This window comes from Vulpes lagopus, chromosome 4, assembly GCF_018345385.1.
Source record: "Vulpes lagopus strain Blue_001 chromosome 4, ASM1834538v1, whole genome shotgun sequence".
NCBI classification, from domain to species: domain Eukaryota; kingdom Metazoa; phylum Chordata; class Mammalia; order Carnivora; family Canidae; genus Vulpes; species Vulpes lagopus.
The window spans coordinates 127910053-127920262 of NC_054827.1; positions in this window are offsets into that span (position 1 = coordinate 127910053).

Sequence of the window (10210 nt, forward strand, 5' to 3'; positions counted from 1 at the left end):
TGGGTGGTTCCTAGTAATAATAATAGGAAGAAGAAGAAGAAGAAGAAGAAGAAGAAGAAGAAGAAGAAGAAGAAGAAGAAGAAGAAGAAGAAGAAGAAGAAGAAGAAGAAGAAGAAGGTGGAGGAGGAGGAGGAAGAGGAGGACGAGGTCCAAAAGTGGCATTGCATGCTTACATTTTGACTGCTTCTTGCTGAGTGGTGAAATAAGGAAATAGGTTTAGTCTACCATCTTATGTTTATCATTCCATTAATGATAATTCATTCATGAAAAGTTGCATGTGTTTTGATAGAATTATTTGCTAATTCTACTTATGGAAGCCTCAAAATTCTTCCAAGGATTATAATGAATCTACAACTAAACCAAGTTCCAGTCTACATTTAATATAACCCATAGTCATGAACTTTCAAACATTGTTTTGTTTGAACATTTAACAACTCCTATTGGTCTCAAGATCATCCAAAATCAACAACTATGGACCATGTATTAAATATTTATAAAATTGTTACCTGGAGCCAAGTAGTTCCATAATAATAATTTTCAAATGTTGACTTTATTTCTTCCTGTTTTTACTTGTTGTATTTCTTCTTTCCTCTCTTTTGCTTGTTTCTATCTTCTCTTCCTTTCCAAATCAAATATTTCATGATCATGCCTTATTTTTTAAAAGGATTACATTCTTTTTAATGGCTGAGTAATAACAAAAAGCATGAAATCTTGCCATTTGCAATGATGTGGCTGGAACTAGAAGGTATTTTGCTAAGTGAAATAAGTCAAAGAAATACAAATATCATATGATTTCACTCATATGTGGAATTTAAGAAACAAAACAGGTGAACAGGGAAAGGGAATGAAAAATAAAATAAGATGAAATCAGAGAGGGAGACAAACTATAAGAGACTCTTAACTATTGGAAACAAACTGAAGGTTGCTGGAGGGGAGATGGGTGGGGGATGGGGTAACTGAGTGATGGGAATTAAGGACGGCACATGATGAGTGCTGGGTGTTATATGCAACTGATGAATCACTAAATTCTACCTCTGAGATTAATAATACACTATATGTTAATCAAATTGATTTTAAATTTAAAAGGGGCTTCAAACATAGTAAGAGTTATGAGATATCTGATAATTCAGACATCTATATCTAGATAGATGATAGAGATAGATGATAGATAGATGATAGATAGATAGATAGATAGATAGATAGATAGATATCTTGCCTGAAAATATTTACTAAATAAATATTTAGACTGGAAAAAAAAAGTTGAAGCAAACTTTATATACAGTTTCCAATTCCCTCACTTTACATGTGAAAAAACTAAGAAGCAAAGTGGTAAAATCTTACCCAATATCCTTCTGAAAGTAGAGAAGCCAGTTAAAGCACTCAGGTCTTTTGTGGAGGCTTTTCAGTACAGTATGGATTTTTTTCATTGATAGTTCAAAATTATATACCACATATTTGTGTGTGTGTGTGTGTCTGTGTGCGTGCACATGGTTGTATGTCATTTGAAAATCAGCTGCTAAATAAATACTCATTGCACCAATCCTAAAATGACAATGATCCCAATGAATGACAGGCCATGTGTCTGTAGATATGACCTTGAGATCTTTTTGTTTTGTATGCCTACAGAAATGGACTTCATTTTTTTTTTTAATTTTTATTTATTTATGATAGTTACAGAGAGAGAGAGAGAGGCAGAAACACAGGCAGAGGGAGAAGCAGGCTCCATGCACCGGGAGCCCGACGTGGGATTCGATCCCGGGTCTCCAGGATCGCGCCCTGGGCCAAAGGCAGGCGCCAAACCGCTGCGCCACCCAGGGATCCCCAGAAATGGACTTCAAAATGATTATGGCTTCCTAAGTCCATCCCCCTTTAAAGCTCTGTCTGCTTTCCAATAAAAAAAAAGTTTGCCTTTTCTTATTCTAGCAGAGCCACATTGCTTGAGATTAACAATTCCCCTTTGTAGATGTCACTTCCTAAGAATCAACAGCTCTGCCACATTGCTTCCAATTATGTTTGACAGTGTCCTTGTAAAAATCTATGGACAACCTATTTCAGCTTGTCACATGTGAATTATACTTTCCTTTCCTGGTCCTCCCACCCTAGCAACAGATATTAGGCCCAAGCAAACCAACATGGCTATGATGGTAAATTAGTGACTCAGGAGGACTCTCCCATTGGGTGATACAAAATCACTCTAGGATGAAACAAAGTTATCAAGGAGATACTGCTGATTAAATTCATTGGTAGTCATTGATCAGGCATGTCATTGGGGGTGATGGTTCTGAATGGCGGTTATAGGAGGTCTGTGCTCATAGGCTGATTTATATAGCAGAGCCAGGAGTCATGTCTCTGGATGCTGAATGAAGGAACCTGCCAAAGTGATATCTGAGTAGCTGTCATTTCACACTGAGAAATCCTAGGAGTGAGAAGTGCCAGAAACTGTACAGGTGAGAAACTGCCCCATTTTTTTTTTAAGGAAATAACATACTTTATATTGGAAATTACAGATTTAGGACACTATCTAGAGTAGGCAATTAAATAAATGTTGTGTTTGAAAGTTAGATTATGCAATGTCTTTAACATAGGTACTTAAGGAATCTTTAATAACCGAATTAACTTACATTGAGCGGAATTAGTGATCAGTGAGGGACCATTGGAGGTCACATCTTGCCAAACTCCTTCTGTGCCTGTTTTTTTAAAAGTATTTTATTTATTCATTCATGAGAGACACAGAGAGAGAAGCAGAGACATAGGTAGAAGGAGAAGCAGTTTCCCCACAGGAAGCCCGATGCGGGACTGGATTCCAAGACCCCAGGATCACCACCTGAGCCACCCAGGCACCGCCCTCCTGTGCCTGTTTTTATATGAGGGCAAATAAATATTTTTTTTTCATGGAGTTAACATGGTGAAATGAGAACAAGATATTGCTTTTATCTGAATATCATTCAACAATCCTTTTATCTTATATAGATAAGAATTCTCTAGAGGAAGGATTCAGTGATCATCCTTAGCTTTGTTCCCTTGAGAAGCTTATATGGTTTGAATGACACCATAAAAGATCTATTTAGGGTGCCTGAGTGTCTCGGTCAGTTAAGCATCTGCCTTTGGCTTGGGTCACGATCCAGGGTCCTGGGATTGAGCCCCTCATTGGGCTTTCTGATCAGCAGGAAGTCTTCTTCTCCCTCTGCCCCTCCTCTGCTCATGCTCTTTCTCTTTCCTCAAATAAATTAAGGAAAAAAAAAAAACCTCTTAAAATAAAAGATCTATTTAGCAAGTCAGGACAAGTTTAAGATCTGCATTTACTGGAATGTAAACTCCATGAAGGCAGGGGTTCTGCTGTCTGAGTCACTGTTTTATTTGCAACATGTGTTTGCCTGATACACATCTCAATATAATTTTGTCAAATAAATTCGCAAAGCCAGGGAAAAGGAAATATGCAGAAATGAGTTTCACCAGTTTTGCAGAAACTCCAGTCCTTAAGAGTCTTTCACCTGGTCTCAGAGTTTCTTTTTCTTTTTTTTTTTTTTTTTTAGATTTTGTTTATTTATTCATGAGAAACACAGAGAGAGAGAGAGAGAGAGGCAGAGACACAGGCAGAGGGAGAAGCAGGCTCCATGCAGGGAGCCCGATGCGGGACTCGAGTCCGGGACTCCAGGTTCACGCCCTGGGCCAAAGGTAGACACTAAACCGCTGAGCCACCCAGGGATCCCCTGGTGTCAGAGTTTCTAATGAGTTGGTTCACATTAATCTTATTCTTGACTACCCAGTTGTAACCATATTTGTCTTCTTTCCTATTCTGTCCAAGTGTGATGGTCTCTGATCAGCATAAATGCCTGTGGAAAACACGACCGACACTGCTTTGGTACCCACATGCCATCTCAAGTGATGATTTCTAGGTTGATGCTGTCAATCTTGGAGGCCAAACAGAAAAGGAAAAGAGCAAGGAAGATGTCTTGCCAACCTCCATGAAGAAACTAGTGTATGGGGTTTAAAAATGCTCAAGCACAGTTTTGCTTGTGTCTGGCCTCCATGCTAATTCCCTGATATGGAGGTTAGGCCCTGGAGATGGAATGGAGTAAGTTTGGGAGGGGGGTAACTTTATTATAAATGCACATGTAATGTGCCATATATCACCAGCACAGTGTAAACTATGCTACCTTCACTGTGGCCTTGCTGCCACATGCAATGGTGCCTTCACGGTCAGTATATGATTTTTCATTGCTACGCAGGACAGAGGGAACTCAGCATACCTGAGTCTGCTATCCTTAGAAAGACCATCTTATGAGATTGGACCTTGACAGGTGTCTGGGAACTTAGATTTTCTATCATTCACAAAACTGAAAAATAAAATTGACCATGCTTAAACTGTTTGCACAAACACTATGGTTTTTTTTTTTCCCCACAAACACTATGTTTTATACCAAATTCCTGTTTTTATTTTGGGATTCAATGAAGCATAGGGCATCTGCCTGATGAGTCATAGATAAAAACAATGGAAATGATCCTGTCATGTCCTTCTCCGATAGACGATGAACATTTTATATGTGTGTTGTAACTCAGTGCTTGAGGAATTGTGTGTCAGGAGACTCCTCCCAGAGAAGACCCTTGAAAAACCACACCTGCTTTCCTCTGGTCTTTTTCCATGTACCTTTTCTCCTTGCCAATTTCACCTTGTATCCTTTCTGCTGTAAGAACATAATTATGGTCATGAGTATAATTATACACTTATTTCTCTAAGTTCTAACAAATTACTGAACCTGAGGTGTCCTTGGGGAATCCTGAAACAGTTGTCAAGGAAGGGACCATATTAACCACTGTAGATACTGTCTGACCCTCAAGGTCCCTGGATATTATCATAATTCAACTGTCTTTAAACTTTTTTTTTTTTTGCTCATTTCAGTTAAAAATCAAGTATGAGCCCATAAGACAAAATGAATAAAATACTAATAAAATGCTAATAAAATAGTAGCCACAATTTATTGAGCCAATTTACATATTTATTTTTCATTTTAGTGGGGCACTATGATTAGTACTTAGCGTGAATTTTCTCATTTAATCTTTATAACATTTCCATGAGGTATGTAACCGTAAAATCATAAATTTATAGGTAGAGAAACTGAGACACAGGGAGGTCAAATACCTTGTCAAAAGTTCTACAGCTGAAAAAGTAATGGAATTGGGATTTAAAGCAAGAGTTTTGTAAAATCAGTCTTGATAACACTACATGGGCTCTATTTTTTTCTATCTTTAGATCTACCTTCTACTTAGATTTTTTATTGCCTCTAAACCAATCATTATACTCCTTGCAGATCTCTGTTTTGGGGTAATTTTTTTTCCACAAAAAAAATTCCCGAGTCTGTTGATCATATAGAGCATATATGACATACAGACCCACCAGTGGTCCTCCAAAATCCATGTTTAAAACAGGAAAAAATGAGTCTAAGTTGTATCAAGAACAAAACTAAGTCTTTATAAAAGCATTTTAAGCTGTTTCCAACTTACTCTAAAATCCTTGAGAGCAGGAATTAGATTTAAAATATGCTTGAATCTTTCACAACATACACCATTTCTGGCAAATGCTAGGTACTCATTTTTTTTTTTTTTAATGCAGTTAGTGGATAAATAGAGGAGTATTGGGCTTAGAACTTGTTTGGGAATTTGGTCATCGTAATGTTGTCCAGAAAGTTTAGTGTTAGAGACACAATTTGGACTATGGGTTTGGGCAAATTAATAGACATATATTCATGCTACATTTACTGGTATAAGATGGTACAAATTCACAAAATAACCATGACTCAAAACCATACTAAGGAAAACTTCAATAGTAGAAAAGTAGTTGAGTACATCCATACTATTGATCCATTAAGAAGAATTTGGTATAACTTTTCCATGATATATTAAATGAAAGATGCAAGTTTCAGTCCTGAAAGTATGGAATGATTATAATTTCACTAAAATACATAAGCAATATATGTATGCATATATAAAGATGTGGATGTGGACAGATGTGAATGTGCTTTTAATGTAACATAGCATTTTTTGTTATTTATAAATGAATTACATTTTTTAGAAGGAGGGATTATTGTATCACTTTGTTAACAGGTTTACTTTGTGGGAGTGGGATTGAATAGGTTTTGGGAAAATCTCAGTTTCTATCATGAATATAAATATTATATTTCTAGCCATGGTGAGATTACAAAGTTTTTTGCTGTTTTTAAGCACTTTTCACCAACATATATATAGAAATAGATATGGTAAGTCTTGGGACATAAATATATAACTGTTATGTCAAGTGAATAAATGCAGAATTATAAAGAAGTAGCTTGTCTACTAAGACCCTGTGTGTGTGCATTTGTGTGTATGAACATGTGTTTGTGTGTGTGCATTTGTGTGTGTGCATTAAACACATATGTGTGTCTTTACCTGAAGAGTATTCTTAACTGTGACTATTTGGGGGGCAAATTTATATAGGGCTTTTATTTTCTTATTTTGGTCATTTTATATTTTCTATTTGTTTATAGTGAATTGGATTATTTCATGAAAGAAAGAAAAACACACCAAAAAGGCAGTATAAAAAAAAAAAACAAAAAGGCAGTATCAGGGCTAGCATAACAGAACTAATAATTCTGCTTTGGTGACTGCGGGAAAGTAAAAACTGTCCTTTTATTTATGGAAGCAAAGGTCTTCTCTAGGTCTTAAGGGGTGAGGTAAAATTCAAACTTCTGAGCCTGGCATTGAAAAGGTCCCACCGTCTGGCCTCAATATAGCATTTTGACCTTAAATCCCATATCTCTCATAAATTCCATTCTATAAAACTGTTTTGCTCATATCCTTAGAATGCACTTTTCAGTATCCTGCTCCCACAAATATCTTCACATCAAATTTTATTACCTGAAATGACTGTCTGTCTCTTCCATACATTTTGTAGACCTATATATTCTATTGCTATTTGAATGCTTCCTTCTCCTTAAAAGCCACAGCTTCCCTGAGACCTGGTATTGAGTTCCAATCCAACTTGTTGAAACAAAAGAGATTTTATTGAACTCACAATGTTCATGAGCATCTTTGGGATAGACGCTGGGATGTTTTAAGCCAAGTTCTAGGAATAAATTTTTTCTTAAGTTTTCATATTAGTCATACACTACCTCAATGTCCCACACACATGCTTGCAGAAAAAAAACATGACTATAACATTGGCACACGGCAACAAATATTAAAAACATTACAAAGAGTGTTAGGAAGAAGCAGATCTTTATATTATCTTACTTTAGGAAGCAGTTATTTCTAGCATCATCTTTTTTTGAAAACTAGTGCAGCGTATTAACATATTATGATTTACACCTTTTCTCAATTAGCCCAATGAAGTTCTCCAGAAAAAGTCAACTTTTCCACACCCCCCCTCCCCAGAGTAAGCAATATAGATGAAAGATCACAGAATGCTGGAGTAGTTCAGAGTTTGGAACTTAGCTCCCCTGCCGACTAGCTGTGTGACTTAGAGAAAATTAACTAACTTCTCTGAATCTCTGTTTTCTCATTTATAAAGTAGGGGTGATAATAGTACTGACTGCTCAAAGTTATGAAAAGTTATCATATAGTATATATAAAGATGCTGTCAGCAATAAATTCAGTTTCCTTACATTTCCAGGAACAGTGGTATAACTTCCACGTACCGTCACCTGCTGTGCATCTCCTGATGGTTTAACTGGCTACTGAGCCTTTTTCTGCCTGAAAATAGGCAGGTTGAATGTTCCTTTTCTCAACAGTAGATTTCAATTGTGACTGTTGGGGGCTGGCGTTTAAATGTCCTGATGTTCTCTCCCTTGGTTAGGATGATCCTCAAATTCACAGTTTGTATTATCTTCTAGGTTTGCCAGGAAATTAGGCCTTAGACTAGTAACTCACTGAGGCACCTGGGTAGCTCAGCCTTTCAGTGTCTGCCTTTGGCTCAGGGCATGATCCCGGATTCCTGGGATTGAGTCCCACAGCAGGCTCCTTGCATGGACTCTGCTTCTCCTCCCTCTGCCTGTGTCTCTGTCCCTCTTTCTGCATCTCTCATGAAAAAAAAAAATCTAAAAAACAAAAAAATGGTAATTTGCTGACAATATACCTTTTATAGGTCTTTTTTTTCCTCTTTCTTTTTCTTGATTTTATATTCCCATAGGTACATTTCCTAGAATTATCTCCCAATTAAACTACTCTTCACTCAAATCCTTCTCTTGGGGTCTGCTTTTAGAGGAACCCAAACTAAAAAAACAGAGGGTATATATTATGGATGAAGTGTTTGAGTGCCCCCCAAAACTCATATATTGAAATCCTAACCCCAATATGATCATATTCGGGAGTGGATCCTTTGGAGGTAATTAGGTCAAGAAAGTGGATACTTCATGAATGGGATTAATGCCCACATAAGAGAGACCACAGAGGGCTCTCTCACCCTGTCCACCATAAGAGGTTGCCCAAGAGAAGATGACCACTTATGAACTAGGAAGGGGCTTTCACCAAACACATATTTTGCCAGCACCTTGGTGTTGGACCACCCAGAGCTATGAGTGGTCAATTTTAATTGCTTGAGCCACCTAGTCCAGGGTAAGTTGTTAAAGCAGCCCAAACTGACTGAGACAGTTAGGCATATAATAAGTATGCAGCAAATATTAGGTTGTCTGGTTACTTCTTCTACACTATTTATACTCGTAATTCATAGTGTATTTTCCACCAGGATTCAGCATCCATACCTCAAAAGAAAGTCTGGAAGTTTAATAAACATTTCTTAGCAAATGGGAAAAAGGAAAAGCTCATATTTCTAATTAACTATGACATAGTCATCAGTAAGGCAAGCAAACTTCCCTGAAGTAAAGCAGAATGGCCCTGGAAAGTTACATGAAGAAAAGAAATGCACAGGGCACATGGTGTACACCAAACCAGCTTGCCTTCATAAACATTTTCAGTGGTTCTTAGCTCATTGCCACTTAAGCATGCTACGTGGATATAACCCCCAAATGTCTGCTCTGGAATGACATCACATTGCTCTCTCCCTCAATACCATGTATTTGGTACATATCATGTAATGACTTAATACCAATTTGCTCTCCATTCATAGATATATTAAATTGATCAAATGGTACTTGATAGTTTTGTGATAAATTATAATCATATATAAATATCATGACTTACTAGGTTTTTTAACATCCATTTTCCCATTTCATTCTCTCAACAATGCTAAAAAGAAGTATGAGTATATGTTACTAGACTCATAAAACAGATTAAGAACCCATGATTTAGAGAAAATAAATTATTTACCCAAAGTCACAGCCAGAAAGTACCGGTTAATAGTTATTGGAACTTGATGCAGTGTTCTTTAAATTACCTTGCACATTTTAGAAGAATTACTTACAAGTTCTGGGTAGCTAATAAATACTGAGTGATTGATATAAAGGTATTTGAACTATTTATACACAGAAAGATTCAGTTGACTTTCACTCCTATGATCTTGATCCCCAAATTTAGGTGAAGTACACCTCCCATGTTGTGTTCTGTTACACACAGTTCCCCCATCTGAGATTCCATCAAGCTATTTTTTTTTCTCCTTGCCTGCCGCCCTTGTGATTATCCACTTCTAGAAGCCATGTGGAGTAAAGGCAGGAACAGTGGTTAATTTGTATGCAGGGGCACCTCAGTTGCCTGGATTAGTGCCTGGTACTGGAGTAGGGACTTTCTAAATATTTGTTGACTGTAGCATAGATTAACCATTCTGGACGTGTGCTCTTTTCCTTGTACAGATGTATTGACTTATGAATGTGTTTTTAAAAAACACTTCTTGGCTTTCTTGCAGGTGTCTGCTGGAATGCCTGCTGTCATTGTAAGCCAAATGAGGTTAAAGGCCAAGGAATTGTTTTCTATGAAGGAAAATTATTCCTGGTACTTGTGAGACCAATGGAATTGAGCACTGTTGTAAAACAAACAAACAAACAACAACAGCAACAACGACAAAAACCCAAGGACTGTAGCCAGGATACCGGTATGAATTTCCACTTAGCATTTCTGCACTGCAAAATTTTAATAAAGTTACATCTTATGTAATTCTAGTCTGTCTTCTGTAAAATGGAAATCACATTAATTTGGGGACCATTGGTATTAGACAAACTTGTATGAAATGATTTTGCATCATAAGCATTCAGTAAATGGTGTGACCATTTTCTTATGTTGGTGTTTT